Raw genomic sequence first — 6,891 nt, 5'->3', positions numbered from 1 at the left:
TCGGGCACCCGGGTCCCCTCGGGGAGCCGCTGTCCCGCCGCCCCTTCCCTCGGGGGATTCGGGCACCCGGGTCCCCTCGGGGAGCCGCTGTCCCGCCGCCCCTTCCCTCGGGGGATTCGGGCACCCGGGTCCCCTCGGGGAGCCGCTGTCCCGCCGCCCCTTCCCTCGGGGGATTCGGGCACCCGGGTCCCCTCGGGGAGCCGCTGTCCCGCCGCCCCTTCCCTCGGGGGATTCGGGCACCCGGGTCCCCTCGGGGAGCCGCTGTCCCGCCGCCCCTTCCCTCGGGGGATTCGGGCACCCGGGTCCCCTCGGGGAGCCGCTGTCCCGCCGCCCCTTCCCTCGGGGGATTCGGGCACCCGGGTCCCCTCGGGGAGCCGCTGTCCCGCCGCCCCTTCCCTCGGGGGATTCGGGCACCCGGGTCCCCTCGGGGAGCCGCTGTCCCGCCGCCCCTTCCCTCGGGGGATTCGGGCACCCGGGTCCCCTCGGGGAGCCGCTGTCCCGCCGCCCCTTCCCTCGGGGGATTCGGGCACCCGGGTCCCCTCGGGGAGCCGCTGTCCCGCCGCCCCTTCCCTCGGGGGATTCGGGCACCCGGGTCCCCTCGGGGAGCCGCTGTCCCGCCGCCCCTTCCCTCGGGGGATTCGGGCACCCGGGTCCCCTCGGGGAGCCGCTGTCCCGCCGCCCCTTCCCTCGGGGGATTCGGGCACCCGGGTCCCCTCGGGGAGCCGCTGTCCCGCCGCCCCTTCCCTCGGGGGATTCGGGCACCCGGGTCCCCTCGGGGAGCCGCTGTCCCGCCGCCCCTTCCCTCGGGGGATTCGGGCACCCGGGTCCCCTCGGGGAGCCGCTGTCCCGCCGCCCCTTCCCTCGGGGGATTCGGGCACCCGGGTCCCCTCGGGGAGCCGCTGTCCCGCCGCCCCTTCCCTCGGGGGATTCGGGCACCCGGGTCCCCTCGGGGAGCCGCTGTCCCGCCGCCCCTTCCCTCGGGGGATTCGGGCACCCGGGTCCCCTCGGGGAGCCGCTGTCCCGCCGCCCCTTCCCTCGGGGGATTCGGGCACCCGGGTCCCCTCGGGGAGCCGCTGTCCCGCCGCCCCTTCCCTCGGGGGATTCGGGCACCCGGGTCCCCTCGGGGCGCCGCTGTCCCTTCCCTCGGAGGGGAGTGGGGATCCACCTCGAGCGCTCCCGAGTTAAACAGCACCCGAGTGCAAGGCCGGGGCCCTGTGGGGTGGCTGAGGTTGCTCCGAGTGCCCAGTCCTCAGATGAGGGAGAGAGGGAACCGAGGCACGTGGCAGGCACATGATGGAAAGAAGAGTTTGACAGGGAAACGTTTTCAGCAGAATCGCTCCTGGAGCGAGCGTCTGCTTTGTGTGAGCTGGGGCAGAAAGGACTTTGGCTTTCTACCTCTGGAGACCAAGAGTTTCAACTAAAAGGCAGTGCGGTTCCCATCAGAAAACCTGCCTTTCTCTTCCAGAAAAACATGTCAAATGGAGGTGACAGAAAGGGGCGGGAGTCCTAGACAGGAGCAGCTACGAGGGCAGAGCTTCCACATCACCAAGAGCGTGTCAGGGATGCTCACAGCAAGCACGAGCACTGTGCCATGCAGCCCTTCTCTTCCTCCAGCCAAGGGTTTGGGTTTTTGTTTTTGTTTTTGTTTTTGTTTTTTTGTTTGGTTGTTGTTGTTGTTGTTGTTGTTGTTGTTTTTTGGTTTTTTTTTTACAGCTTACTCGGTTTCTGAAAGCAAGAGAACTGACAAAAATTTTGGGGGAACATTTGTCCAAGGCAGTAGATCCTGGAGGGAAAGCACTACCCTCCTGGAGAGCTGAGGAGGGTCTAAGCTATCGCAGGGGATGAGATTTAAAACCCAGCTCTCTCATCTGGTCTTTCTCTCCAGGCTAGTGCTGGGCAGCTCCCAAAAGCAAGAGCTGGTGGTTTTGGATTCCCAGTCTGAAGTGCCATATGCATGACTGGATTCTGGCTCTGGTGTCTGAAAAGGAGATCTTAACTTTTATCCTTCAGCATCTGCACGCCTTGTTCACCCTCACTCCTATAAATGGGAATAAGATGGTGTAGTGTAAAATGTTCCCTTTCAAGAAAGAAGTTCCAAGCCAGCCTAAAGTGGTTTAGGATGGACTGTTGCTGTGTTTAGAGCATTGAACTTCAGCCTCAATCTTTCACATATATCCCAGCTGACTGTGGTTCCAAAACAATTTCAAGTCAGAGTTGCACACAATATTTACCAGGCCAGAATAATTTCCAGTTAAACTTGACAAAACACAAACTACTGCCTAACCATTCAGAATTTGAGTATTACTTTGTGTAACACAAGGCTGAAAGACGGCCATGGGTCATGCTGCCTGTTTGGGCAGGCAAGCACGACGTCCTGCTCTAGATTTATCTCAGACCGTACCCTTCAGGTTATCTCACTTCCCATCATCATTCTCACCAGGCCAGCGCACACATAGTGTGATCGGTGCTGCTCACGGATGTGCAAGTCGGGCATTTCTTTCTTCCTGTAAAATTGCTGCAGACACCCGTGACAAAAATTGGTATTTGATACTTCTCTCGAAACCTGCAAGTGCTCCGTCTGTATTTACTGGGCACTTTATTGGGTAGTGTGCATACATATATATTTACATGTGCAAATGCTTGTGCCTCTTTCAAAGCACAGCAGCGTGGCCTCTGGGAGCAGCATGTGCTACTGGAACCTACTGGTCTAGTAGAGAGACCTATCAGAAGTACAGGGTTGGTGCAGAGCCTCCTTCCAACCCCAGTGTAACTGAATAGTTGTGAGGTGGTTTTGGTTGCGGGGAGGGAAAGGGATTTTTTTCCACCCACTCTCAGCCACCTGCCTTCTAATATAGGAAAGAAAAAAACTGGTTCATTAGAGAGAAGTGAAATGCTCCATTATTTCCTCGCAGTACTCAGTGCCGTAGGAGCGTGCTTTAGCCACTTTCTGCACTTTATTTCCCCTTTTTCTTTGCACGCTCCGTGAAAACAAGAGGAGAAACAAGAGGTGACTTCCTTCTTTCCTGTTCTCCACTGTGAAAAAATGAAAAGAATTTCCTGGAAGGAATGTGCTATCTTATGTGAATGCAAGAGACAGAAATGTTGGGGGCTTTGGGGTTTTTCTGTTTGCTTAGGGTTTGATTTTTTTTTTATTTTTAAGAAGGCTAGTTTCCTATCGGTTAGTATATTACTAGATCTAGTACAAATAGGATAATTTTATCACAGAATTTAATCCTGAGCACTGTATTTAAAAACTAACATTATTAGCCCACTAGCCAGTGAAAGTTAATTTCTAATTGGTAATTAGAAACAGGACTGGAGACAGTCACCAGTACGGTAACTCTTAGATGTGAAGGATTTTTCAAGTTCAGGTAAAATGAGACTCCAGTGCTTTTCTCTCCCAGCAACAAACATCAGGGATGCAACAAACATCATGGATACACCAAACATGTAATAATTCTTACCTTGCCACTGGCTGCAGTTTTCTTTTTATCGTCCCTTCTCATTCACTTGGGTTTTTTTCTTAAGTAAGCATCTTCTAGGAGACAGCAGCATGCATCTTATGGAGTTGTTGACAGCTGCGCTTTAAAATACATTTTTGAGAAGAGAGGCATTAGTGTGTGCCAGCTGAAGATCCTAGAATTCTAGAGAGAAACTTTCACAGCACTGGCTTAGCAGTGTCCCATACCGAGCTGTCCTGGAAATCCTAACTGAGCAGTGAACCAGGGGAAGTGTGAAGGTAAAGCTAGGCAATCTCTTGACTAAACTGCAACATTTGCTTAAATTGGGCTCCAAAATACAATTTTACAGATGGATGTTTCCCTTCACAAGCTCACCTTGACAGAAAACAGTGTAATACCAGAGCTATGGTCCTAGTATTAGAAGTCAATTAAAAGATTTCTACTTATTTCCAACAGTCAGGACGCCTTGTTAGGGTGGGAAAGGTAAAATCAGTGGCAGGGTAAGTAAATCGTCTAGGGAAAGCTAGAAAGGTCGAGAAAATACCTATCTCGGCTGGCTTTTCCCTCCCGCCTGGGGCAGCCCGCGGGCTCACCCACGTCTCCAGCACTCTGGAAGCCCCAGGCCACCTGGGGCTGGGCTGCGAGGGGGGAATCCCACCAGACACCTCTGGTACTCCTCTGCGTGCTCAGCGATCGGGTCAGCGCGCTGGTCCAGAGACCGCAAACTGGTCCTGGGGAGGAAATTTTGGTGGGGGAACACACAGGAGGAGAGACAGAAACCTGAGCGAGGGGTGGGTGAGAGAGGGATCGCCCCTTTCCGTGCCGGTGGGGAGTCCAAGCAGCGTAAACCAATTGCAAAACCACCTCCTTTGGGACCTGGAATGAAACGGCTCTTAAACAGCTCTTCTGGCCTTTATAGTATTAAAACTCTGTCATGAAAGTTGCATTGATTTTGAGCCCGGAAATAAAACAATCCCATGACCCAGATATTCAGTGGAAAAATGAATTACTCACTTGTTTTCTTCTCTTTTGGACACTTCTATCTTTGGCTGCTTATCAGCCCGCCATTACTGTGTGACGTCAAATACTCCCGAGCTCTTCTTTAACTCACACCCTGTGATAGCTTACAGTGATGCACTTTGGGATAGCAGTGGAAAGTAACAGTGAAGATAAAAGCAACGTTTTTCTTAGAAACTAGAAAGAATTTTGTAAAAGTTAAAATCGTTTCATGCCAAATGTCCCTTCTCCCTCTCCCCGGTCAGGTCAGAGCAGCCCTCTGGTATGCATAACCAGACTAATATGTGTTTTAGCTGTGCAGCACCACTCAGAAGTGTTCCAGGCGAGTGGTACTGCCGTGGTGGAGCTGTTGCGAATGAAGAGACAATATCCACTTCGAAACCCACAGCAGCACAGAATTACGTATTGTTTTTAAAGCGAGCATTTACCAGGTCATTTGTCACGAAGCTTCCCTACAGCCCTTCTATCAGGAGAGGAATCAGAGGCAGAATAATTAGTTTATAAAAAGTTTCAACTGATTTTGTTTTCTTCATTAGTGCTCGGTATCAAGGAAATGCAGTGAAACTGCTGAGCTGTTTTGTCAGAAACTGATTAGTATGCTCCAAATTAGCACAGCTCTAAAAATTATTTCTTCGTTAGCACAACAGGTGACACCAATGCAAGAACAAATAATATTGGAAGAATAGTTGAATATATTTTAAATGACTGAATGTGCTGGACAGAAAAGATGCAGTTTAACTGTAAAAGATCTCCTGTTACTAAGACCTTGGTGTTGTAAGGGGGGGTGTGCAGCCGGGCGGCTGCTCTCTGCCCCTCGAGGAGAAGGGTCAGCAGGAAAGCCCCTCCGCTCTCACCAGCCAACTCAGAGCACAGGAGCGGTGTAGGCTGCCCCACTCCTGCAGGTTCTCTCATCTCTGGTACTGATTGCAGGAAAAGGAATAAAATACTTAAAAAAATACCCTTACTTGATCAAATGAAGAATGTGAGAAGCAACAGCGATAACACCTCTTGGGTAGCTTTGCAGTAATTAGAAACTTAAGACTTAACTGCAGTGATTATCACGAGAGATTAAACTCTTCTTTCAGCACAAGTTACTGATTCTTTTGTAAACCTGCATTCCTCAAAGCTAGTTTTTACCACTGTGCTATGCTAAGAGTGTCTGCTCATGTCCTAATCTCTGTCATTCTGAGGACAAGGTTTTAGCCAATACACAAAATGGGGGCAGGAGGGCGGGGGAGTGAGGAAGCAGAGATGCTAAAGGTCTGACCTCATCCTTTCTCCCTTTCCTCCATCCCCTTCGTGGTTGATCGGGGTCCAGCTCCAGGCTTGCCTGATCGTAAAGCTTCAAGAGAGGCTTTTATAAAAGCAGAACAAGTGACTAAACTGATTTCTGCTCTTATCTGCAGCGTGTAGCCCTGTGTACATACTAAAGGCAGGTGCGGGCCTGATGGCCTTGCCCTGGGAGGGAGACTTTGCTGACATTATACTATTAATAGCTTCCTGAAAGAAAGTGTGACAGGAACACAAAAGGCCCAGGTTTAGATAAATAAAACATGCAGGTTTGCTTTGGGTTCTAATCTTCCAAATTATGCCAATGGCCAGAATTCTCCTGTTTATCCGCAGACCGACAGATCAGTGCTGTTGCTGGAATACAGTAATTTGACTTAAATGCACCCTTTAGAAGGCAGCTTGTTCTGCAGGAAAATACAATTTCTACCCACTACCTCACACGTGCCACGCAAAGGCAGCCTGTGTAACTATATATCCTCCACTAGCAGCAGACAGAAGCAAGAGGAGGCTTATGAGAAGGGAGAATGCCTCTTGTTAAACCAGGTTTAAAAAGAGGTTTATGACAAGGGAGAATTCCCCTTATTAAATCATCAAATATGCAAAAGGAATAAACTTTCAGGCATGGAAGTGACCTGGCTTGTATATCAGAAAGCTTGTCTGATAAATCGCAGTATAGCATACAGAAAGACTTCCTTTCTTGCATTTATTTCTGACTAATTTCATCAAAGGAAAGGCTTGAAAACATACCAGACAGTTAAATGACACATAATGTCATTTTACAAGGAATTAGTTGAAAAAAATATAAAGTTTTCTACAGTTTGTTACTCAGACTCCCCAGTCCAACATACAAACATTTCAAAAATGAATATAAAAGTTGGTAGGAAAGTAAAGACTAATGAAGTAAAGAGCAGATAATGCAAATGTTTTTTACTAGGCTCTGCTCTCACACTGTTGGACGAGACACTGATCTTGTTCCAGGATAATCTGTATTTTTCATGGCCAACGTTAAAAGCTAGTTTCTGTTTTGGCATGCTTGGGGCCAGGACAGTCTGTGATGTCCTGCACCAAAAATACAATTTAACTAAACCATTTCTGTCAGAAACAGGAAAAAAAAAAAAAAAAA

Source organism: Athene cunicularia (genome assembly GCF_003259725.1).
Source record: "Athene cunicularia isolate RWA chromosome 9 unlocalized genomic scaffold, athCun1 chr9_part1, whole genome shotgun sequence".
Lineage (NCBI taxonomy): Eukaryota > Metazoa > Chordata > Aves > Strigiformes > Strigidae > Athene > Athene cunicularia.
This window is presented reverse-complemented; position numbering follows the sequence as displayed.